General features: G+C 41.6%; 1 protein-coding gene across 6 annotated transcripts in view; it reads left to right on the top strand.

Annotated features, from left to right (window-relative positions):
- Positions 1-27,557, top strand: part of LOC128688563 (octopamine receptor beta-2R-like) — a 1,632,995-nt gene that overhangs the window by 225,031 nt on the left and 1,380,407 nt on the right. For all 6 annotated transcript variants that reach the window (XM_070082740.1, XM_070082747.1, XM_053776437.2 and 3 more), the window contains one exon: positions 23,118-23,138. The gene's annotated coding sequence lies outside the window, so the exon portion shown is untranslated. The remainder of the gene's footprint in view (positions 1-23,117; positions 23,139-27,557) is intronic.

The raw sequence follows: 27,557 nt of genomic DNA, 5'->3' as shown, positions 1-27,557 counted from the left end.
TCGGAAATCTATAAGGCGATTGTGTCATTTCCAGCATGATCTGCAGGAGGTTACACTGGAATTCGACCTCAGTACCTCAAAGAGATGGTAAATCCAGTACTCGGTGAATCTGCATCAATTCTTCTCACCGAGTTAACAACTTTCGTCAACAATTGCCTGGCTGGGCGAATCCCAGAAGAAATTGAACCTTTCTTTTTTGGAGCCTCACTATGTGCTTTGAAGAAGAGGGATGGGGAAATCAGACCCATTGCAGTTGGAAACACTCTTCGCCGTCTCGTTGCCAAAGCAGCAGTGAGAAACATTTGCCTAGAAGCTGCCACTTTACTCCAGCCACACCAGCTGGGCTTTGGGGTCTCTCAAGGCAGTGAAGCTGCAGCTCATGCCACAAGGGCATACATCAGGGACCTACCAGAAGACAAGGCCATAGTCAAACTTGATTTTAGAAATGCCTTTAATATGGTGAAGAGAGATGCTGTTTTGCCAGCTGTTCAGAATCGGTTCCCCAGTCTTTTTCCCTTCATTTCAGCTGGCTACAGCAAACCCTCAGTGAACCAGGAAATAATGCTGTGTGAAGAATCCTCCCGAAAGTCTCAACTACCACTCCGTCCAACATTACCCTCTTGGGGGCACCGCTGGGTCACCAGGCCATCAACACTGTCCTCAGGGACAAATTGAATGACCTGATGAGAATGGAGAAGAGAATAAGCGATCTTGATGCCCATGATGCTCTGTATCTCCTCACAAGGTGTCTTACTATGCCAAGACTCACTTCTTGAGGTGTGCACCCTCTTTTGACAACCCAACACTCGATGAATATGACGCACACCTGAGATCAACTTTTAAGAAGGCACTTAACCTGTCACTAGAGGATGAGCAATGGGATCAGGCAGCCCTCCCAGTGTGACTGGGAGGTATAGGGGTGTGTAAAGCAACGCATGTTGCTTTACCTGCTTTTCTGTCTTCGTGTTTGGCTTCCAGTGCATTAGTCAAGAAGATAGTTCCCGAACGCTTGAGAGACATGGTAGGAACTCAAGACCCTAGGTTTACTGAAGCAGCGATTCGGTGGGACACCCTTACAGACTCTTCCAGTAGACCAGCTCCTCCCAAACAGCACAAACGGTCCCACTGGGACAAACCGATCATGGAAAAAATCGCCAACACAATGCTCTCCAATGCTTCAGGAAAGAACAAAGCTCGTCTCCTGGCAGTGAAGGCACCACACTCAGGAGATTTCCTGTTAGCTGTTCCCAATTCCTCCCTGGGCACCCATCTCGACCCACAGGCCATTCAGATTGGTGTTGCTCTTCGCCTAGCTGCCCTCATCCTCACCGAACATAGGTGTATTTGCGGCAGGGCGACAGCTGATCAATTTGGACTTCATGGTCTCGTGTGTCACACAGCAGAAGGGAAGTATGCCAGACATGAGGAGGTCAATGACATCATAAAGAGAAGCCTTGCCACAACCCGTTGCCCAGCTCAACGGGAACCCCAAGTACAGAGGTCTGATGGAAGTCAAAAGCGTCCTGATGGAGCCACTATGCTACCCTGGAAGGATGGAAAGCAGATTGCCTGGGACTACACCTGTGCTGCCACATTGGCAGACACCTACTTGCCATACTCCGTAGTGGAAGGGGGTGGAGCTGCCAGCCACAGGGAGACCCAGAAGATCCGAAAATATGAAGACCTTCCCTCTTGCTATAACTTCATTCTAATAGGGTCAGAAACCCTTCAAGCATGGGCAAGTGTGCTCTAAAGTTCCTCAAAGAGCTGGGTGAAAAGCTCATCATAGAAACCAAGGACCACAGGGCGACCAGCTTCCTCTTTCAGAGACTCAGTGTTGCGATCCAGAGAGAAAATGCCTGCAGCATTCTGGCCACGCGGCCCACCACCGGGGAGCTGGACAAAGTATTCGAGATGTAGCTCTGAGTTACCTATGTTGTTTTATTTTGTGTTGTATTTTTGTGAATGTTTGGCCAATGGGTTTTTAAACGTATAAGAGAAAATTTTAGAAAGGACTTAATTTTAAATTAATTCTTGCTAATTGATAAGTTTTACATTTCGTCACATATTTTTTTTATTTTTTTTTTATTATCACACCGGCCGATTCCCACCAAGGCAGGGTGGCCCGAAAAAGAAAAACTTTCACCATCATTCACTCCATCACTGTCTTGCCAGAAGGGTGCTTTACACTACAGTTTTTAAACTGCAACATTAACACCCCTCCTTCAGAGTGCAGGCACTGTACTTCCCATCTCCAGGACTCAAGTCCGGCCTGCCGGTTTCCCTGAATCCCTTCATAAATGTTACTTTGCTCACACTCCAACAGCACGTCAAGTATTAAAAACCATTTGTCTCCATTCACTCCTATCAAACACGCTCACGCATGCCTGCTGGAAGTCCAAGCCCCTCGCACACAAAACCTCCTTTACCCCCTCCCTCCAACCCTTCCTAGGCCGACCCCTACCCCGCCTTCCTTCCACTACAGACTGATACACTCTTGAAGTCATTCTGTTTCGCTCCATTCTCTCTACATGTCCGAACCACCTCAACAACCCTTCCTCAGCCCTCTGGACAACAGTTTTGGTAATCCCGCACCTCCTCCTAACTTCCAAACTACGAATTCTCTGCATTATATTCACACCACACATTGCCCTCAGACATGACATCTCCACTGCCTCCAGCCTTCTCCTCGCTGCAACATTCATCACCCACGCTTCACACCCATATAAGAGCGTTGGTAAAACTATACTCTCATACATTCCCCTCTTTGCCTCCAATGACAAAGTTCTTTGTCTCCACAGACTCCTAAGTGCACCACTCACTCTTTTTCCCTCATCAATTCTATGATTCACCTCATCTTTCATAGACCCATCCGCTGACACGTCCACTCCCAAATATCTGAATACGTTCACCTCCTCCATACTCTCTCCCTCCAATCTGATATTCAATCTTTCATCACCTAATCTTTTTGTTATCCTCATAACCTTACTCTTTCCTGTATTCACCTTTAATTTTCTTCTTTTGCACACCCTACCAAATTCATCCACCAATCTCTGCAACTTCTCTTCAGAATCTCCCAAGAGCACAGTGTCATCAGCAAAGAGCAGCTGTGACAATTCCCACTTTGTGTGTGATTCTTTATCTTTTAACTCCACGCCTCTTGCCAAGACCCTCGCATTTACTTCTCTTACAACCCCATCTATAAATATATTAAACAACCACGGTGACATCACACATCCTTGTCTAAGGCCTACTTTTACTGGGAAAAAATTTCCCTCTTCCCTACATACTCTAACTTGAGCCTCACTATCCTCGTAAAAACTCTTCACTGCTTTCAGTAACCTACCTCCTACACCATACACTTGCAACATCTGCCACATTGCCCCCCTATCCACCCTGTCATACGCCTTTTCCAAATCCATAAATGCCACAAAGACCTCTTTAGCCTTATCTAAACACTGTTCACTTATATGTTTCACTGTAAACACCTGGTCCACACACCCCCTACCTTTCCTAAAGCCTCCTTGTTCATCTGCTATCCTATTCTCCGTCTTACTCTTAATTCTTTCAATTATAACTCTACCATACACTTTACCAGGTACACTCAACAGACTTATCCCCCTATAATTTTTGCACTCTCTTTTATCCCCTTTGCCTTTATACAAAGGAACTATGCATGCTCTCTGCCAATCCCTAGGTACCTTACCCTCTTCCATACATTTATTAAATAATTGCACCAACCACTCCAAAACTATATCCCCACCTGCTTTTAACATTTCTATCTTTATCCCATCAATCCCGGCTGCCTTACCCCCTTTCATTTTACCTACTGCCTCACGAACTTCCCCCACACTCACAACTGGCTCTTCCTCACTCCTACAAGATGTTATTCCTCCTTGCCCTATACACGAAATCACAGCTTCCCTATCTTCATCAACATTTAACAATTCCTCAAAATATTCCTTCCATCTTCCCAATACCTCTAACTCTCCATTTAATAACTCTCCTCTCCTATTTTTAACTGACAAATCCATTTGTTCTCTAGGCTTTCTTAACTTGTTAATCTCACTCCAAAACTTTTTCTTATTTTCAACAAAATTTGTTGATAACATCTCACCCACTCTCTCATTTGCTCTCTTTTTACATTGCTTCACCACTCTCTTAACTTCTCTCTTTTTCTCCATATACTCTTCCCTCCTTGCATCACTTCTACTTTGTAAAAACTTCTCATATGCTAATATATGTATATATATATACATATGTATATATATATACATATGTATATATATATAATATATTTGTATAGTTTGTAAACTGGCAAGCAGCAACCTCCCTGGGAGGTCAGAGGTACAACAGTCCATTTAAATGAGGGTGAAACGGAAGCCTGTAATTGCTTTACGCAATGGCCTGGTCATGGACTGGGCCGCGGGGGCGTTGATCCCTAGAATAACATCCAGATAACCTCCAGGTAATGGTAGAATTGCTGGTGTCTTGACTCTCTCACAGACACGTAAGATAACTGGTACATCATGCTCTTATTATTTACATTTAGCTCATACTACTCATGCAGTTTCCATATAATGCCATTGTAGTTCATGTCCTTGCAGTGTTTCCTGTCATCTCCATGGGCAAATGGAGTAGAATATTACCTCCGTAAGCCATGCGTGTCATAAGAGGCAACTAAAATGCCGGGAGCAAGGGGCTAGTAACCCCCTCTTGTATACATTAATAAAACTATAACGAAATAAATAAAGTTGTGTTATATGTGCGTAGATGTGGTGCAAAGGAGAAATAACTTATTTTGAATGAAAAGAAGCTGGATGGTTGAGCTCTAACTGAAACAAGGATAAAGGGGTAAGAGAATTTCAGTGTGGAAGACTAAATGATGTTAAATCGGGTGTATCTGAGAGAACTACAGTGGGGGATACAGGTGTATAAAATAAAGAATTATATGGATTAGAATAAAGATAGGATATGAAAAATTGGTTTTATTAGTATGGGTAATATAGTATAGTATAGATAATATAATATAGTATGTAGTATAGTATAGGTAATATAATATAGTATATAGTATAGTATAGGTAATATAGTATAGTATAGGTAATATAGTATAGTATGGGTAATATAGTAGCAACTATTTGGTAAAATGTGCGCTAGAGAGAGCACAGATAATAAGAAGGGGGGAGTAAAAGTGGCATGAGGTAGACTTAAGAATACAGTGTTAGAGTGTGCATCAGAAGTGTGTGATATAAAAGGTTGGGTATGCGAGGGAAGAGCAATTGGTGGAATGATATGGTTAAGAGGGTGGTAAGAAAGAAAAAGTTAGCGTATGAGTTTTTTTTTTTTTACATTTAGAAATGATACACTGAAAGCAGAGTATATGGAGAGTAAAAGAGAGGTTAAAAGAGTGGTGAGTGGCTGTAGAAGGCAAGCCATTGAGAGTGACATTGTATCAACAAATTTTGCTGAGAGAAAGATATTTTTGGAATACGATTAATAAATCGAAAAGCCTTGGGAAACTAATGAATTTAACAATTGAAAACTAAAGAGGTGAGTCCTTAGATGAGAAGGTGGAGGTGCTGGGAAAATGTAAAGAATATTTTCTGATGCTACTAAATGTTAATAAAGAAAGGCTGTGACTTCATGCATGGGCAAGATGGTATAAAATTGTTTAGAAGTATGGAAGAGCCAGATGTGATTATGGGGAAGGTGTGTGAGGTAGTGAGTGAAATGAAAGGGAGTAAAGTAGTTGAGCCTGACCGGATTAAAACAGAAATGTTAAAAATAGAAAGGAATATAGTTTTGGAATGGTTTGTGTATTTCTTCACTGTATGTTACTAATCGTAAGTTTTAAAACGCTGCAGCGAGCAGGAGGCTATAGACCGTGAGTTGTTGTGTTTTATGGCAATGTGTGGCGTGAATATTTTATGAAGAATTCAGAACTTTGAGAATAAAAGTTGTGGGCTTAACAGACGTATTATTCTTAAGGTTAATGAGGAGTTATTGAGGTATTTAGAGAGGATGGAGTAAAAAGGAAGACTTAGGGTGTGTATACATCTTTTGTGGAGATAAGAAGGGTGTAGGGGCTATCCCAGGAAAAGTTGAAAGGAGATGGGGTAAAGGAGGCTTTGAGTGTTAGGGATTTGAACATACAAATCTCTAGCAAGCAAGTGATTTTTGTGACTTTGTGCTATTGGAGTGTGAGCAAAGAAACCTTTCTGAAGAGATTCAGGGGAACTTGTTAACCAGACTTGTTAACCAGTCCTAAATGTGGGAATTACAAAGCCTGCACACTGAATAATGGGTAGGGATTTTGGAGTTCAGAAGGCCATCTGAACAGTGATGTCAGCACGCTTCTAGCAAGACAGTGACTAAATGAATGACGATAATTATGTTTCATCTTTTTGGGTCACCCGGAAGAAATATGTATAGTGATTTCACTGGATAGAAATATAAACACTTAAGCAGTATAATGTGATCTTTATTGACAACGTTTCGCACACGCAGTGGGCTTTATCAAGTCACAAACAGATCTACTTGGGTAAAAGGTACGTACATATTTATAGGATGGCATCAGGTGGAGAATGCTGGGTCAGGTGGAGAATGCTGTATGTGACAATCTTCCGAGAAGGGTAATAGAATCTAGAACCTTGGGTAGCTTTAAAAAGAGATTGGATAAGTATATGAGTAGACCTGCAGTGTTCCTCGATTCTTATGTTCTTATGTGGAATAACGCTGAAGAAGTTTCTTGGCAAGGGGTTCAACTGTGTTATAGAAGCCGTTGTTCTGGTTGAAGTTGTTGGACATACAGATAAGTGATGATTCCAGGATTCTTCGGTATTGGGTGTTGTCTTCTCTGGCTCAACCAGGTCGAGCCCTCAGTCCAGTTCACACTAGACGAAGAAGTCGACAACACTCTTCCTTTCCTTGACGTTCTTCTCTGCAAAGCTGACAATGAACTTCGTTGTAAAGTCTATTGAAAACCTACCAACCAACATGATCTTCTCCACTTCTACTTTCACCACGACACCAAAACTAAACGAAGTGTAATTATAGGCTTTTTCCTGCACACACTCAGAATCTGCAGCAGTGAGTTCCTTGGGGAACAATGCTCTCATATTGAACAAATATTTTCTAAACTTCACTATCCTCATCATTTCATTAAAGACTGCAGACGACGGCCATTAAATATCTTTAACACACCCAGAGAAGACACTGCCGAGAAGAGATACATAGTCCTCCCCACCAACTCCATTGCCAAACACGTTTTCAACATCTTTTCCAAAACATCATTCCAAGTATCTACCTCCACATCCACCACAATCAAGGACATTACCAGTAATAGACAAGACAGGCTTCAATCCTCTGCTCGGGTATACACAGTCTCTTGTAATTACTGCAGCAAATTATACGTTGGCGAAACATCCAGAGACCTCCAAACACGTATTTCAGAACATCAGTACGCAGGCAGATCTGACGATCCAAGGAATGCCTGTGTTCAACACCGAAATTCACACAACCATTTAATCAACTACAGAAACGCAAGACTTATCGCCAGAGAAGACAACACTCAATACCGAAGAATCCTTGAATCATCACTTATCTGTATATCCAACAACTTCAACCAGAACAACGGCTTCTATAACATAGCTGAACCCTGTGCCAATAAATTTCTTCATCGCTATCCCACATAAGAACACAAGAATGGAGGAACACTGCAGAAGGTCCACTCGTATACTTATCCAATATCTTTTCGAAGCTACTCAAGGTTTCACGCTCTATCACCCTACTCGGAAGATTGTTACATGCATCTTTCTCCACCTGACCCACCATTCTCATCCTATAAATACTCATATACCTTTTACCTGGGTAGATCTGTTTGTGACATGATAAAGCCCACTGCATGAGCAGAACGTTGTCAGTAAAGAATCACATTATACTGCTTAAGTGTTTATATTTTCATTGTGTCGGTATTTTATACTATTTATTTCCATTTCACTGGATATCTAGCGTTATGAGGCGGGATGTAATGTCGATCGAGAGTGTCAGGGACCTGCTATGAAAGTCTTGAGTTCAGTCTCTGGCCAGCTGCAGTACTATTCTTTGCTTTAATTTCACTTATTTCCATGGTAGCACTGGGATACGGATGGTGGTTACTGGTGCAGACAATGATGTCTGAGAAACTGTACCATTGTAAGTCTCGTAGACCAGTGATACAGAACCGGACCTGTACAGTCAAGACCATGGGTCGAATACCCGTTCAGTTGTCGATATATATATATATATATATATATATATATATATATATATATATATATATATATATATATATATATATATATATGATGACTTGCGGACACCAGTGCCTCCTAGTCTGACTGGAAGTGTAGCTTGGTTCCACTGCCCGTCTTATATATATATATATATATATATATATATATATATATATATATATATATATATATATATATATATATATATATGTCGTGCCGAATATGTAAAACTGGTCGATTAGCAAGAACTCATTAAAAATTAAATCCTTTCTAAAATTTTCTTTTATATGTTTAAAGATATATTTTTTTCATTAATGTTGATGCAAAAATTTATAATTTTGCACCAAAAGGAACTTGGAAAACTTACCTAACCTTATTATAACAAGAACAATTTACTTTAGCCTAACCAAACTAAATATATTTTAGATTTGTTTACAGTAATTTAATACTAAACAAACACAGTGAAATATATTTTTTTCGTTAGGTTCAGAATGATTTTGGCGAAATTATTGCATACACAAATTTTCACTTGTCCTATATGGCAAGATGAGCGTTGCTATTTAAGCCAAGATCGCAAGTTCTGCCTATTCGGCACGACATATATATATATATATATATATATATATATATATATATATATATATATATATATATATATATATATATATATATATATATATATATATATATATAAAGCTGAACGCTCTGACGGTGTCAGCCACAATCGACACAGGTATAGTCCTATGCTAAGAATCTGTCATTCTTTCCAGGGAAAGTTGATGATCACATCAGAGTGGTTAGCTGGGCAGTGAGAATTCCTGGCTGTTAGGAATTGCGGATTTCTCTCAGCCCAGCACTGACCACAAGCAAGGCTCTTCTTGATGATGCTATTGACCTCATTGTGTTGCGTATGCCAACCCTTGGTTTTGTAAAAGCTTAGCCTATGTAGAGCATATTGCTCAGCTTGCCAGTCACTACAAATGCATATATGTTCCACGCGAATTAGGGTAGCGAGGCAGAGAGCCACTGCATTGGGGGAAGGTCTGGGGGTCGAGAAGTGTGCCCATTGCAGCAATGGGAATTCTTAGGAAGTCCCAAGAGTGAAGTACACTCACAGCTTTAAGATGGGAAATCTCCCTGTAGGACATTGAAGCAGTAAGCAAGTTTTTTTATGCCTTTCCTAGAATGGGGCTGTCCCAGTTGGGCTGCATCAGCATCAGGATGAAAAGTAGGAGGAAGAGAAGAAGAGTAGGAGGAAGAGGAGAAGAGGAGTAGGAGGAAGAGAAGAAAAAGAGAAGTAGTCAGAAGAGGAGCAAGAGGAAGAGGAGTAGGAGAAACAGAGGCAAGAGGTAGAAGAGTAAAAGGAAGAGGTAAAAGAAGTAGAGAACAAAGATGGGATGAGTGGTTTGGGAAGATAAGGAGAAGAGAGGAGTAAAAGTGAGGAAAAGAAAGTGAAGGAAATATCGATCTGACTTATAGTTATAATTGAAGATAGACAGATGATAAGATGATAATATGTGGGAGCGAGAGAGAGAGAGAGAGAGAGAGGAAAAGACGAATGCACACCAAGATGAAAGAGGAGAGAAAACAAGTGAAGATAAAGAAGGTGAGAGGGGGAGGGGCGGGGGTATGAAATAATGTACTAAGGTAACAGGCAGGATAACACCTTCGTCTCAGAAGAAGAAGGAGAAGAAGAAGAAGAAGAAGAAGAAGAAGAAGAAGCAAACATAATAATGGACAAGGAAGACAGATTGGAGAATAATGAGAGAAGAGAGACAATAGGGAATATTGTTCATCGGGAAGAGCGAAACCCTCCAGGGTAATATAGCTCCTGAGAAATGAGAGGCAGTCAAGTTTGATCTAAGGAAGCAAAGGAGTAGCTTCAGTTCCTTGGCTCAAGAACCCTATAACATCAAGGAACCTTCCTTGAAGGGAAAGGAGGAGGAGGAGGAGAGATGGAAAGCAGTGTTGAGAAGGAAGGAGATATAGAGGTAATGATGAGTGATGACACTCTTTAATTTCACCCTCCCTCCCACCCTCTCTCCTTCCCTCCCTCCCTCCCACCCTCTCTGCCTCCCTCCCACCCTCTCTCCTTCCCTCCCTCCCACCCTCTCTCCTTCCCTCCCTCCCACGCTCTCTGCCTCCCTTCCACCCTCTCTCCCTCTATCCCTCCTTCCCTCCCTCCCTCCCTCCCTCCCTCCCTCCCTCTTTGCCTCCATCTCACCCTCTCTCCCTCCCTCCCACCCTCTCTGCCAGACCGTCTGACTCTAATGCGACGGTCTGGAGTTTTGAGACTCTCTGATCGCGGGTTCTATCCCCACCCGTGGTATGGTTTGTTTGCAATCGTGTCATTACGATTTCGTGAGTCGAGTCTCTGCCTCCCTCCCATGCTCACTCCCTCCCACCCTCCCTCCCTCTTTGCCTCCCTCCCTCCTCTCCCTCCTAACCACCGCAACACCCCTCTTCCCCTCCCCCAGCACCACCTCGTACATCACCTGCTTCCCCCAGCACCACCCCGTACCCCACCTGCCTCCCCAGGACCACTCCCTACCCCACCTCCCTCCCCAAGCACCACCCCTTCCACACCTCCCTCCCCCAGCATCACCCCCTACCACACCTGCCTCCCCCAGGACCACCCCCGACCCCACCTCCCTCCCTAAGCAGCACTCCCAACCACACCTCCCTCCCGAGCATCACTCCCTACCCAACATCCCTCCCCAGCACCACCCCTACCCCACCTACCTCAACCTCCCCCCCCCATCCCCCCCACCCCCACCCCATCCCCCACCCCTGTCCCACCTACCTCCCCCAGCACCACCCCGACCCCACCTCCCTCCCTCAGCACCACTCCCTACCCCACCTCCCTCCCCAAGCACCACCCCCAACCCCACCTCCCTCCCCAGCACCACTCCCTACCCCTCCTCCCTCCTCCAGCATCACCCCTACCCCACCTCCCTCCCCCAGCACCACCCTTACCCCACCTCCCTCCCCCAGCACCACTCCCTACCCCACCTCCCTCCCCCAGCACCCACCCCCAGCACCACCCCAACCTTCCCTCCTCCACCACCACTCCCTACCCCACCTCCCTCCCCCAGCATCACGCCTACCCCACCTCCCTCCCCAGCACCACTCCCTACCCCACCTCCCTCCCCCAGCATCACCCCTACCCCACCTCCCTCCCCAGCACCACCCTTACCCCACCTCCCTCCCCCAGCACCACTCCCTACCCCACCTCCCTCCCCCAGCACCACCCCCAGCACCACCCCAACCGTCCCTCCCCCACCCCACCCCTACCCCACCTCCCTCCCCCAGCATCACCCCTACCCCCCTCCCTCCCCAGCACCACTGCCTCCCCCAGTGCTCGTTGTCATCCATATAAAATATTTACCTAACATTAATAAGTCCAGATATCGTAGGTCATGCATTAGTAAGGTTTCTGTTAATAATACATATTGTCCTCACACAATGATGAACGCTTCACAATGTGCTAGCGTATTTCACAATATACGCATAGGCTTCTAGCGTATTTCACATTATACGCATAGGCTTCTAGCGTATTTCACAATATACGCATAGGCTGCTAGCATATTTCACAATATACGCATAGGCTGCTAGCGTATTTCACAATATACGCATAGGCTGCTAGCGTATTTCACAATATACGTATAGGCTGCTAGCGTATTTCACAGCATACGTAAAGGCTGGTGTATATCACAATAAACACATAGACTGGCGTACATATTAAATATTTTCTCACAGTTGCCCAACATAAAAGACAAATTACCACAGGCTGGCTTATATGTTCTAAATTTTACTCACAGGCTAAAAAACATGAAACAAATACATTGAGAATTCTTTTTCATGAATAAGTTGGTGAATATATATATATATATATATATATATATATATATATATATATATATATATATATATATATATATATATATATATATATATATATATGAACTCAGTTTAAGTCGTAATAAACGACTGTAAATGAATAAATTGCAAAATGAACTGGAGGTTTTAACCGTTGTCCTGTAGCCTCCCGTCCATCTTTCTGTTTATTAATGTCGGTCATTTACTGCGACTTAAACTAAGTTCATAGACTATATAACTATGAGGGAGGTAAGAATAGCTATACTGCTAAAGCTCTTGGGCTGTGGGGAGGAGTCAGTTGCATTACAGTTGGTGCCTCTGACGGAAAACACAGTACTGTTTACAAATTTTCCCTGTAAGAAGCTGAGTAACTCAGTGTTAGAGCTGTCAATCCCAGGACCACAGTTCATGTCCACCCTGCATCTCTCTTTTTATTCATATACATATGATATTCAGTAACATATTACTTGAATTCAGACTCACTTCTCTCTCTCTCTCTCTCTCTCTCTCTCTCTCGCTCTTAGACACACACCACAATTTCATCTCTTCCACAACATTACCATACACACAGTACAGTTGACTGGCGTCCAACACGCAGCTACGCTGGCTCTGCTTGCTTGCCACCACTCAATTTACATATGTACTTGCAATTGCAACTGTGTATACCTTGTAATTATCAATGCGTATATCTTGTAATTATCAATGCGTATATCTTGTATTCATCAGCATTTGCATATCTTGTGTTCATCAATATGTATATAACTTGTGTTGTCCAATTTGTATATACCGTGTGCTCAACAGTATGTGTATACTATATATTCATCAGTGTATACCTTGTATTCATCGGTATGTGTATACCTTGTATTCACCAGTGAATACATTGTATTTATCAGTATATGTATACCTTGTATTCATCAGTATGTGTATAGCTTGTATTTATCAGTTTGTGTATACCTTGTATTCATCAGTATGTGTATACTTTGTATTCATCAGTATGTGTATACCTTGTATTCATCAGTATGTGTATACCTTGTATTCATCAGTTTGTGTACCTTGTATTCATCAGTATGTGTATACCTTGTATTCATCAGTATGTGTATACCTTGTATTCATCAGTTTGTGTATACCTTGTATTCATCAGTATGTGTATACCTTATATTCATCATTATGTGTATACCTTGTATTCATCAGTATGTGTATACCTCATATTCATCAGTATGTGTATACCTTGTATTCATCGGTATGTGTATACCTTGTATTCATCAGTATGTGTATACCTTGTATTCATCAGTATGTGTATACCTTGTATTCATCAGTATGTGTATACCTTATATTCATCAGTATGTGTATACCTTGTATTCATCAGTATGTGTATACCTTGTATTTATCAGTTTACTTAAATCTAAACAGTGTTTACAAAAGTATATTTTTCGAGCAGTATTGTTCAAGTTAGTGTAAGATTTCAGTAAATTATTGGATAAATTCTTATTATTAATCGTAACTTATTTTAAAGAAAAAAACAAGGGAAACTAACAGAAAGAAATAAAAGAAAGACAGACAAAAAAAATCAAGAGAAACAGACAGATAGTAATCAGTCGTATACACATCTTTTTTTTTTTTTTTTTTTTTTTTTTTTTTTTTTTTTTTTTTTTTTTTTTTTTTTTTTTTTTTTTTTTGGTAGACGAACTTCGGGTGTTGTTGCCTACCATGTGCCTATTACACTCACACTATACTATATAATAGTTCAATATAGAAGCTTGCGTCTAACAAAGATGGGCGCTTAACAGAGGCCTTGACACGTAGCTGGGCTTTGTTGTAGATTTGCTTTAAGTAAGTAAGTAAGTAAGTAAATTTATTCAGGTATACACAATACAGTTACATAGAATTATCATACATAGCAGCATATATGTAGAGAACCTAGGATAACCCAAAAAAGTCAGACAGAGTGACTTATTTCCATTGGGGTCCTTTGGTGTGAGGAACTTTGCTGTGACTGGTGATATGGTGTGTGTACCTATGAAAATTTGTCTAAAATTGTAAGTCAGTTCTGGAGAGGGCAAGAAGGTTTATCATCTTAGTCCTGCCACTCCCAGACCAGCCAACAGGTATGGAATGGCTTAAGCCATCAAGCCAAACATACCCATGAAGCCAGTGACATCTGGTATTGGCAACGCCCCACTCAATCTCGCTGTCATCTTCCCCAAACACGTGGCCAAGCACAAGGTACCATTATCAATGTTTACCTTCACCACCCAAGACGATTAAAGACATCATCATTAAAAAGGGGAAATACAATTAGCCAGCCTCTTCACTCTTCCCAGAGTCCTTTCAGACCAAGCTAAAGCAGAGCTACGATGGCAGATGAAAGCATATACGAAACTTCCACTATCCTTTCCAGCCTTCAGTAACCTTAATGAACATTGTATCAGCGTCAGTTAATTTTCTTTTAGCATTTTTCAGACTAACTCGGAGTGGCTATAGAATCTCCTTTAATTGCCGTCTTGGCTAACATGTACATAAAGTAGTTAAAAGCAAAATGTTTCCACTAGCATCATCCTCTCAGTTTTGCGTGCATAACATCGTATTAACATCGAAATGTTTAAACTCCCGGAATTACAGAAATAGCGAAAATTCAGTTGAACGTTTCATTTATTTTACAGTCTAAGAAGAAAATAACATCACTCCCATTTCTGTAGGTCTATATAATAAAACTCGTGCACCAACTTAAATTCAAAGTTTACCAAGAATCAGGTGATAAGAAGAACCTCATACATTTCTTCAGTCATCATGACAAGAATATTAAGCAAGAGTTTCTGGTCGGCCTCTGTTTAAGAGCCTGCAGCATCATTAGCCCAGAGTAACTTGACAGGGAAAGCGGCATTATTATTTATTTATTTATTTATTTTATGTCTTTGCAAACAGTACATTGAGATTTTGTATTTACAATAATGGGTTGCAATGCAAAGAGAGCCTCTATTATGCCTAGGCATTATGGGCTGACTTAGCATTATTAGCTTACAGTCTACTTAACACTAAGGATTATATCATAGTTGTACAGTAGGATAGTAATTATTTCATAGTTGTACAGTAGATTATTAATTATAAGTGAATCTAATTTGTATAAGACAAAATATATATTCATATATTCAAAAATACTTTTTGTGAAAACAATGATTCAATTATATTACTGTCAACAATGGATAAAAGGTTCAAAGTGATTGTTGAAGTTATGATGCGGGAGAACATAAGTGAGTATGTGTGTACTGAGTATTTAGCATTTAGTCTAGGGTGATTCAGTGGCTTTTGAGAAGAGTCTTAAATTGATTTTCAGACCGGGTTACTTTAATATCTTCTGGTAATGAATTCCATATTTTGGGGCCCTTTATGTGCATAGAGTTTTTACACAGTGTGATATGGACACGAGGTATATCAAAAAGATCTGTGTCTTGTGTTGTGGTCATGTGTCCTGTTTAGGTTGGTGAGGAGAAGTTTGAGTGGAGGGTTTATATTTGCGTGTATTGTTCTGTGTATGTAGTAGGCACATGAGTAAATATGGATGTTCTTAACGGTGAGCAGATTCAGACTTTTGAAAAATGGTGGAGTATGCTGGCGGGAGTGGGAATTTATTATCATTCTTACTGCTGCATTTTGCTGGGTTATTAGGGGTTTTAGGTGATTGGATGTTGTTGATCCCCATGCACAAATTCCATATGTAAGATAGGGGTATATGAGTGAATGGTACAGTGCCAGGAGAGCTGATTGTGGAACATAGTACCTTATCTTTGATAGTATGCCTACAGTCTTGGTGATTTTCTTGGTGATTTGTTGTATGTGTGTCCGGAACTTAAGGCTACTGTCAAGGTGGATACCTAGGAATTTTCCCTCTGGGAGTCTTGTGACTAATGATCCGTTTAGCGTTATGTTAAATGGGTCATTTGCAGCTTTGTTTCCAAACTGAATGAAATAGGTTATATCAGTATTCAGGGTAAGTTTATTAGTCATCATCCAGGCGGATATTTTCTGCAATTCGGCACTGACTGTGTTTGCTAGTATGACTGTGTTTGCTAGTATGACTGTGTTTGGGCGGGAAAAGACATATAATGTAGTGTCATCTGCAAATAATATGGGTTTGAGTAGCTATGATGCATTCGGTGGATCATTGATGTAGATGAGAAAGAGGAGTGGTTCAAGGACACTTCCTTGTGGGACTCCTACTGTGATTAGTTGGGTGGAAGAGTTAGCATCGTTTGCATACACATATTGAGTTCTGCTACTAAGGTATGATTTTAGGTAGTTGAGGGAGTGGCCTCTGATACCATAGTGCGTTAGTTTGGAGTACAGCAGTTCATGGTCGACTGTATCGAAAGTTTTACGTAAATCAATGAAAATGCCCAGCGAGACTTCTGTCTTTTCAAGTGCAGTATATATTAGTTCTAGCATGTGTATGATAGCATCATTTGTGCTTTTATTATTCCTGAATCCAAACTGACAAGGGTTTAATATGTTGTGTGAGACGAGATAGGAATAGATCCGTCTATGAATTATTTTTTCAAAGGTTTTAGAAAGCAGTGGTAAGTTAGATATTGGTCAGTAGTTATTCAAGTCAGCTTGGTCACCTCCTTTGTGGATCGGAGTGACCCTCGCTATTTTGAGGATTGTTGGGAAGGTAGATGATTCAATGGATTTGTTGAAGAGCGTTGCAATAATTGGTGACAGTACTTGAGAAGCTTTTTTGTACATAAAAGCAGGCAAGTTGTTTATGTCTCCTTCCTTGTTTTTAAGGGTGTTTATGATGAGCGTAAATTCTATGGATGGTTGGTTGGAACTAGGAATAGCGTATTTGGGTAGGTATCTACGAGGTAGTCTGATGGACGGGTGTTTGCGCTTGGTATTTTGTTCGCTAGATTTTTTCCAATGGTGGAGAAGAAAACATTGAGTCTGTTTGCCGTTTCAGTTGGAGTGAGTAGGTGTTCATCTGATTTTGTTAGTTTGATTGTTTTGTTTTTGGATAACTTTTTGGTTCCAAGAATTTCAGATAGAGTTTTCCAGGTTTTTCTCATATCACATTTGACGTTATGTAATCTATTTTCATAATACAATTTTTTAGATCTTCTTATCAGGCTGGTAAGTGCTGACGAGTAACGTTTAGATTGTTCTGTAGTTATTTGACCCATTCTATACTGTTTTTCATATTTGTGCTTTGTGTTAATGGATTTGAGGATGCTTGGTGTTAGCCAGGGATTATTCAGTCTCTTTGCTGTGACCTGTTTATTTTTTGGGGGGCAATGCTTGTTATAGAGGCTTTGGGCTTTTTTTTAGAAAATTATTTATACATTCATTCATATCTGTATATGTTTCAAGTTCATTTTGCCAATCGATGTTATTCATAGCTGCTATAAAGTTGTTAACTGCTGTCTCGTTATGTAGTCTGAAGGTTACTTTAGTAATGTCTTGTGACAGTTTGCCCAGATTAGTTATGAGAAAGGTTGGGCAGTGGTCTCTAGTGTTATCTGTGATAATGCCTGATTTTAAAGGGGATATGGTGTTTGTCCAGATGTGGTCTATTAAGGAGATGTTTGTCTCGGTGATTCTTGTAGGTTTAGATATTGCTGGTAGCAACAGGCAGTTACTCATTGTGTTTGTGAATTCGGTTACTTGTGGGTCCTGGTCGTGTAGTATGTTTATGTTGAAATCTCCTGTTAGCAGCAGGTGGTCTTTATTCATGTATGCATCAGTAATCATGTTTCCTAGTTTTTCACTAAAGTGATAAATGTTTGACTGTGGTACTCTGTAGATGTTTATAACTGTGAGGGGTTTTTTGCAGGTCTTTTGATTTAAATTTGGCTATGATATATTCTCCATGTTTGTCCCTTGTGCAAGATTTATTGATACATTCGAGTTGATTTGAGTAGTATATAGCTGTTCCTTCCCCTTGCTGGTCTGTTCTACAAATGTGTATGGCCATGTAGCCTGGAATGTTATAGACATCTATAATATCGGGCTTAAGCCAGGTTTCTGTGAGTGTGATGATTGATATATTGGAATGAAGGGAATTGAGTAATGCCGTGAGGTCGTCATAATGTTTGCTTAAGGATCTGACATTGTAGTTAAAGATGGTTATGTTATTGTTTGCACTGAGTAATGTCTTTGGTTGGTCTGCTGTGTAGTAATTACAGTTGCTATTTGATTCGTGTAATTCATTTAGTAAAAAGTTTACATCAGGATCTATGTAGTCATAGGATGAGAGTAATTTTACAAACTAGATTTTCTGAGTAAAATATTATAAGATTTATATTGAATCTACAACTAGACTTATGAATAAGATTCTGTAATTATTCTAATACTTGTAAAAAATTTAAAAGAAAAAGGGATTATTACAGAATAGATAATTCAGTTATACACTTAAGCATCTAATAGCACCTTAATTATTTTAACAAATGTGAGTTTATGAACTATGGTAGATATTTACAGCTGAAATAAAGGAGCTAATGTATATAATAATAAAAGAATGTATTAAAAACAAAATCAGTAGCACCTGACGTAGTCAATAGCACCTGGAGTATTTTAATAAATGTGACAATATGGACAAGAGGGAAAAAATATTAAATCTCCTGAAAGTAGCCCTTTAATTGTTGTTAGAACTAGGAGTATAGCAATTACTGAATAAAGGTCAGTGCAATTTATTGGTATATAGAGAATTATTTCAGGAGAAATGTAAAAAGGGACTAAATTAAGTAGTGGTAAAAACAACCTTTAGATAGATTGACACTGTGATATGAAATTAATCTGAGAGTTGGATTTGCCTTATAACATAAAGTTTGAGCAATTAATATCACTAAAGAAATATTATTTGAGGTAGTTGATACTAGCTAGTGGAAGATGGTACAAGGAACTGCACTGTAGTGTAGTAGGAACATACACTAGTGTGTTATTTGTAGTTTGGGAGCGAAGGGAAAATTAGCAGAATAGACTTTGACTAGACAAGACGTGCCGTGAACATCAGGCGGCGCCCCCACGTGTCTTCACATCTGAGACCTGGGGAAATCTGGTAGAGACACCTCGATGTACCGTAGATGATCTCCTCCATCAGCCCATACAGTAAGACGAGATATTCACCTTTTTCCGTAGGATCTGGCCAGTGACTTAGGAGATTTGTGGGTTGAGTTAACTGAGGGCTCGGCGTGCTACAGAGAGAGTATGCCCAGTAAGTACCAGCGTCTCAGAGTCGTCTGAAGCTAGCGTCTGAGTCTGCATAGTTATACTAGGGGATACATACCCTCTTGGATATAGGAATTTCTGAGGTGCAGGCAGGACACTAATAACGATTGAATATTGCAGGAATTAATGCTCCCGGTTGCACGTGGTTCCCAAGGGGAAGTCCAAGGGGGCTAAAGCTAGGCTTAGGAAGTTGAAGATCAGGATATATGCTGCAACACCAAGTAAGTTAGTCCTTTATACGTGCATGCAGGCGAGGTTTCTTGCAATACCAATCATTTGTGAAAAAATCTGTCCTATAAGCCACTTGTGAGGCTGAGGTACCCATCTCAGAGCTCGGTGTCAACAGAGTTTGCCAGGGTAGGCGACTCACTTGGAGGCAGCCCAGACAAATTAGCTTCGAACTATAGACCAATAAGCCTAACCTCCATAGTGGGAAAATTTATGGAATCAATAATTGCCGAGGCAGTTCGTAGCCACCTTGAAAAGCATAAATTAATCAACGAATCTCAGCATGGTTTTACAAAGGGGCGTTCCTGCCTTACGAATTTATTAACTTTTTTCACTAAGGTATTTGAGGAGGTAGATCATGGTAATGAATATGATATTGTGTATATGGACTTCAGTAAGGCTTTTGACAGGGTCCCTCATCAGAGACTATTGAGGAAAATTAAAGCACATGGAATAGGAGGAGAAATTTTTTCCTGGATAGAGGCATGGTTGACAAATAGGCAGCAGAGAGTTTGCATAAATGGGGAGAAATCAGAGTGGGGAAGCGTCACGAGCGGTGTTCCACAGGGGTCAGTGTTGGGCCCCCTGCTGTTCACAATCTACATAAACGACATAGATGAGGGCATAAAGAGCGACATCGGCAAGTTTGCCGATGACACCAAAATAGGCCGTCGAATTCATTCTGACGAGGACATTCGAGCACTCCAGGAAGATTTGAATAGACTGATGCAGTGGTCGGAGAAGTGGCAGATGCAGTTTAATATAGACAAATGCAAAGTTCTAAATGTTGGACAGGACAATAACCATGCCACATATAAACTAAATAATGTAGATCTTAATATTACGGATTGCGAAAAAGATTTAGGAGTTCTGGTTAGCAGTAATCTGAAACCAAGACAACAGTGCATAAGTGTTCGCAATAAAGCTAATAGAATCCTTGGCTTCATATCAAGAAGCATAAATAATAGGAGTCCTCAGGTTGTTCTTCAACTCTATACATCCTTGGTTAGGCCTCATTTAGATTATGCTGCACAGTTTTGGTCACCGTATTACAGAATGGATATAAATTCTCTGGAAAATGTACAAAGGAGGATGACAAAGATGATCCCATGTATCAGAAACCTTCCCTATGAGGATAGACTAAGGGCCCTGAATCTGCACTCTCTAGAAAGACGTAGAATTAGGGGGGATATGATTGAGGTGTATAAATGGAAGACAGGAATAAATAAAGGGGATGTAAATAGTGTGCTGAAAATATCTAGCCTAGACAGGACTCGCAGCAATGGTTTTAAGTTGGAAAAATTCAGATTCAGGAAGGATATAGGAAAGTACTGGTTTGGTAATAGAGTTGTGGATGAGTGGAACAAACTCCCAAGTACCGTTATAGAGGCCAGAACGTTGTGTAGCTTTAAAAATAGGTTGGATAAATACATGAGTAGATGTGGGTGGGTGTGAGTTAGACCTGATAGCTTGTGCTACCAGGTCGGTTGCCGTGTTCCTCCCTTAAGTCAATGTGACCTGACCTGACTAGGTTGGGTGCATTGGCTTAAGCCGGTAGGAGACTTGGACCTGCCTCGCATGGGCCAGTAGGCCTTCTGCAGTGTTCCTTCGTTCTTATGTTCTTATAACAGTACTTAAGTAGGAATAAATGGTAATACAGATATTATTAAAGAGTATCTTATTAACAAGTAATAAATTGTGAAAGGGAAATCTGGGAAGATAACACAAATTGGGTCACACAAGGAACTGTGTGGGACACGTGAGATAATGAGGTAGTAAATACTATCCAGGAGGTGATAGTACAGGGATTAGTTCAATAATGGCATAATAACATACACTAACGTAGTACAATGATTTGGTCACTAATATTAGTCAGACTCTGTAATGTTTGCATCATGAAGGAAGTTTGCTAGTTCATTTTCATTTGTAATATAGTACACACGGCCTACATTTGTTTTTCTTACTAGAATTTGTCCATCACGTACAAAGCACTGGTGAATTTTATCATTATTCTCACGTTTTAGTTTTCTCACTGTACAGGAGGTTCTGTTGTTTTCTTGTGAGACTCATTTATGTATATATCTTTTTTTTTTCTTTAATAGATGAACTTAGTAGGTCTTTTTTCTGTCTTGTGTGTGAAATCTGAGCATAACACTTTTTATCCCTTGGTTCCCTAGTAACCATGATTCTTTTATTTCCGACACTGGCACATTAACATGTAGGTGGTCACGTATGATCTGGAGAGTTGTAGCTTTGCAGTTGGTATGATTTAATTCACTAGGAAAGAGTGGACTGTTAATCACTACTGCATCGCCTAGCGTATCTTGCTCTGCCTTATCATCTTGGTAAGCAAAATAATTGTTCAGTTGGGTATCCATGTTTATTTTCCAGTCCTTGACAGCATCTTCAATCTTCGTGTTTAGGGAAGCTGTTTGATCTGTGTGACTGGCTATGACTGATTAGTGACCTCTTTATCATACTACATTCCCCTTCACACGTCTTCCTGGATTAAACACACCCAAGAAGGACGAAGATTCAAACGGATGTTTCATTCTTTCCACTGGAACAGCTGGTATTATAACCACTGAAGAATTTAAGAAAAGTGACACTAATGTCGCAGTCATCCCTTCAAAAGCCATTCCGAAGCATCTCACCAGACCAGGACACGACAGCCAGAATAACACCAGTGCTGAAGCCTACACCACCATTCCTTGTGCTGGATGTGATAGACAATATACAGGAGAAATCTCACCCAGTTTAAACGCTGGAATACAGGAACACGAATACGCTTGCAGAACTCACAACACATGTGTGGTCCGCCGAAACAAACATTCACACTTTATTCCATGGTCAGGTGCCACAATCTTCATGGAAGGGAACAGGACTGTGTTTGGAAGCAGCGGTCATTAACACATAATACACCATTCAACCAAACCAAGATGAGGTTTGCCTTAACAAAGTAACCGGCACATATATTATGTAGAGAGTTCTAACCACTCCGAGATATTCCAAACTAAGCGTTAGTTTGGAATCTCTCTCTCTCTCTCTCTCTCTCTCTCTCTCTCTCTCTCTCTCTCTCTCTCTCTCTCTCTCTCTCTCTCTCTGCTACCTCTCTCCTCCTACTGCTGCTTCTTCTTAATATTCTAATTCTTCCTCGTCTACTACTACTACTACTACTTGTTGTTGTTGTTGTTGTTGTTGTTGTTGTTGTTGTTGTTGTTGTTGTTGTTGTTGTTGTTGTTGTTGTTGTTGTTGTTGTTGTTGTTCTTCTTCTTCTTCTTCTTCTTCTTCTTCTTCTTCTTCTTCTTCTTCTTCTTCTTCTTCTTCTTCTTCTTCTTCTTCTTCTTCTTCTTCTTCTTCTTCTTCTTCTTCATCATCATCATCATCATCATCATCATCATCATCATCATCATCATCGATTATTATTTATTATCATTTTGGTCAAGACAATAATGTCTGCATGATACCATTTTTACTGTTGTTAATTTTATAACAAGTATTTCTGTCTTCTGGTTACAGGTTACCTGTCACGCCTCGCTGGTGAGTACCTCAGGTTCACACCTGGTGTAAAGTGTCCCTCGCTGGTCAGTACCTCAAGTTTACACCTGGTGTAAAGTGTCCCTCGCTGGTGAGTACCTCAAGTTTACACCTGGTGTAAAGTGTCCCTCGCTGGTGAGTACCTCAAGTTTACACCTGGTGTAAAGTGTCCCTCGCTGGTGAGTACCTCAAGTTTACACCTGGTGTAAAGTGTCCCTCGCTGGTGAGTACCTCAAGTTTACACCTGGTGTAAAGTGTCCCTCGCTGGTGAGTACCTCAGGTTTACACCTGGTGTAAAGTGTCCCTCGCTGGTGAGTACCTCAGGTTTACACCTGGTGTAAAGTGTCCCTCGCTGGTGAGTACCTCAGGTTTACACCTGGTGTAAAGTGTCCCTCGCTGGTGAGTACCTCAAGTTTACACCTGGTGTAAAGTGTCCCTCGCTGGTGAGTACCTCAAGTTTACACCTGGTGTAAAGTGTCCCTCGCTGGTGAGTACCTCAAGTCAAGGACCAGGTGATAAGGCTGAGGAAAGAAGGTGGAGAACTCACAAGAAACGATCAAGAGGTATGTGAGGAGCTCAACACGAGATTTAAGGAAGTATTTACAGTAGAGACAGGAAGGACTCTGGGGGGACAGACCAGATGGGGACACCAGCAAGGAATACACCAACAAGTGTTGGACGACATACATACAGATGCGGAGGAGGAGGTGAAGAAACTGCTAAGGGACATCGATACCTCAAAGGCAATGGGACCAGACAACATCTCCCCGTGGGTCCTTAGAGAGGGAGCAGATATGTTGTGCGTGCCACTTACCACAATCTTCAACACATCCCTGGAAACTGGGCAACTACCTGAGGTATGGAAGACGGCAAATGTAGTTCCCATTTTTAAAAAAGGAGACAGAAAAGAGGCACTAAACTATAGACCTGTGTCATTGACGTGTATAGTATGCAAAATTATGGAGAAGATTATCAGGAGGAGAGTGGTGGAGCACCTGGAACGGAACAGGAGTATAAATGCCAACCAGCACGGATTCACGGAAGGCAAATCCTGTGTCACAAACCTTCTGGAGTTTTATGATAAAATAACAGAAGTAAGACAAGAGAGAGAGGGGTGGGTTGATTGCATCTTCTTGGACTGCAAGAAGGCCTTTGACACAGTTCCTCACAAGAGATTAGTGCAGAAGCTAGAGCATCAGGCGCATATAACAGGAAGGGCACTGCAATGGATCAGAGAATACCTGACAGGGAGGCAACAACGAGTCATGGTACGTAATGATGTATCACAGTGGGCACCTGTGACGAGCGGGGTCCCACAGGGGTCGGTCCTAGGACCAGTGATATTTTTGGTATATGTGAACGACATGACGGAAGGGTTAGACTCAGAAGTGTCCCTGTTTGCAGATGATGTGAAGTTAATGAGGAGAATTAAATCTGACGAGGACCAGGCAGGACTTCAAAGAGACCTGGACAGACTGGACACCTGGTCCAGCAAATGGCTTCTCGAATTTAATCCTGCCAAATGCAAAGTCATGAAGATAGGGGAAGGGCACAGAAGACCACAGACAGAGTATAGGCTAGGTGGCCAAAGACTGCAAACCTCACTCAAGGAGAAAGATCTTGGGGTGAGTATAACACCGAGCATGTCTCCGGAAGCACACATCAATCAGATAACTGCTGCAGCATATGGGCGCCTGGCAAACTTGAGAACAGCATTCCGATACCTTAGTAAGGAATCATTCAAGACACTGTACACCGTGTATGTCAGGCCCATACTGGAGTATGCAGCACCTGTTTGGAACCCGCACTTGATAAAGCACGTCAAGAAACTAGAGAAAGTACAAAGGTTTGCGACAAGGTTAGTTCCAGAGCTAAGGGGGAATGTCCTATGAAGAAAGATTAAGGGAAATCTGCCTGACCACACTGGAGGACAGGAGGGTCAGGGGAGACATGATAACGACATATAAAATACTGCGTGGAATAGACAAGGTGGACAAAGACAGGATGTTCCAGGGAGGGGGACACAGAAACAAGAGGCCACAATTGGAAGTTGAAGACACAAATGAGTCAGAGAGATAGTAGGAAGTATTTCTTCAGTCATAGAGTTGTAAGGCAGTGGAATAGCCTAGAAAATGACGTAGTGGAGGCAGGAACCATACACAGTTTTAAGACGAGGTTTGATAAAGCTCATGGAGCGGGGAGAGAGAGGGCCTAGTAGCAACCGGTGAAGAGGCGGGTCAGGAGCTGGGACTCGACCCCTGCAACCACAAATAGGTGAGTACAAATAGGTGAGTACACACACACACACACACACACACACACAGGATCAGGCACACTTAACAGGAAAGGCACTGCAATGGATCAAAGAATACCTGACAGGGAGGCAACAACGAGTCATGGTACGTGACGAGGTATCAGAGTGGGCGCCTGTGACAAGCGGGGTTCCACAGGGGTCAGTCCTAGGACCTGTGCTGTTTTTGGTATATGTGAATGACATAACAGAAGGGATAGACTCAGAAGTGTCCTTGTTTGCAGATGATGTGAAGTTAATGAGAAGAATCAAATCGGACGAGGATCAGGCAGAACTACAAAGAGACCTGGACAGGCTACAAGCCTGGTTCAGCAACTGGCTCCTTGAGTTTAACCCTGCCAAATGCAAAGTCATGAAGATTGGGGAAGGGCAAAGAAGGCCACAAAGTCACACAGTGTGACTTTGTCAATGCTCCAAGTCGGACCGAAACGTCGTCGTAAGCTTCTCTCTTTTATGTGCGGGTTATTTGTGTATCGTTCCAGTCACGGTATTGTGCCTTTTTTGTTATTTATAGATGGCCAAAGACTGCAAACTTCACTCAAGGAAAAAGATCTGGGGGTGAGTATAACACCGAGCATATCTCCTGAGGCGCACATCAATCAGATAACTGCTACAGCATACGGGCGTCTGGCAAACCTCCGGATAGCATTCCGATACCTCAGTAAGGAATCGTTCGACTCTGTATACCATTTACGTCAGGCCCATACTGGAGTATGCAGCACTAGTCTGGAATCCACACCTGGTCAAGCACGTCAAGAAATTAGAGAAAGTGCAAAGGTTTGCAACAAGACTAGTCCCAGAGCTAAGGGGATTGTCCTACGAAGAAAGGTTGAGGGAAATCGGCCTGACGACACTGGAGGACAGGAGGGTCAGGGGAGACATGATAACGACATATAAAATACTGCGCGGAATAGACAAGGTGGACAAAGACGGGATGTTCCAGAGAAGGTACACAGACACAAGAGGTCACAGTTGGAAGTTGAAGACTCAGATGAATCAAAGGGATGTTAGAAAGTATTTCTTCAGTCATAGAGTAGTCAGGCCGTGGAATAGCCTAGAAAGTGACGTAGTGGAGGCGGGAACCATACATAGTTTTAAGGCGAGGTATGATAAAGCTCATGGGGCAGGGAGAGAGAGGACCTAGTAGCAATCAGTGAAGAGGCGGGGCCAGGAGCTATGCCTCGACCCCTGCAACCACAAATAGGTGAGTACACACACACACACACACACACACACACACACACACACACACACACACACACACACACACTACATGTGCACACTACAAGAATTTATCCAGCAAGAAAATAATTGACAGAGAAATGGAAGACAACGCAGATACTGATCGAGAAATTAAGAGGCAGCAGAGTAATGCACATTAGACGACTGCATCGCCGGCAAGAAAAGAATATTAAAGAAAACAATAAAAATTAACAATAAGACAAAGGAGTGGGACTGTGTGGGCGAAAATCCGCCTCAGAGAGACGTTCAGGTATATGAATGTATTAATATAGAGACATGTATGCTGTGAGAACATAGCAAGGGAATAACAGAGGAGAGAGAGAGAGAGAGAGAGAGAGAGAGAGAGAGAGAGAGAGAGAGAGAGAGAGAGAGAGAGAGAGAGAATAAACTAACTCTAGTTTCGTTAGGTTAGGTTTAATAGGCTATGTGTTCGCACTAACCTATCATAGCTTAAAGTTGTTGGTTGAAATTTTGCGTATATGCTTAATTTATCGTAGCTGTTCGGATACTACCTATGCTCTCTCTCATCCCTGTAGCTAATATATAAGAACAATAACAAAATAACTCAGGAGCCTGAGGACAGGTTGGGAGGATCACACCAGGTGCACCAGACACTCTTATACACCACTGCCAAAAAGAAGCAGACGGAGATACCGTGACAGCAATGATGGTAATATTTAGACAGGAGCTCTGAGTGTTGACAAGATGCGTGTAATGTTGCTACTGACTGGAGACAGCTTTAAATAGAGTGGGCAAGTACATGAGTGAGAGTGGACGATTGTAAGCTAGACGTGTGTAACATGGGTCATTAGGTCTGCCTCACTTCTACTCTTTTCTAATGTTATAAGTGATCCCCAACTGCTTGACTG

Source organism: Cherax quadricarinatus, chromosome 1 (genome assembly GCF_038502225.1).
Source record: "Cherax quadricarinatus isolate ZL_2023a chromosome 1, ASM3850222v1, whole genome shotgun sequence".
Lineage (NCBI taxonomy): Eukaryota > Metazoa > Arthropoda > Malacostraca > Decapoda > Parastacidae > Cherax > Cherax quadricarinatus.
The sequence above is the reverse complement of the archived record's forward strand: the minus strand, read 5'-3'. Positions and strand labels throughout refer to the sequence as shown.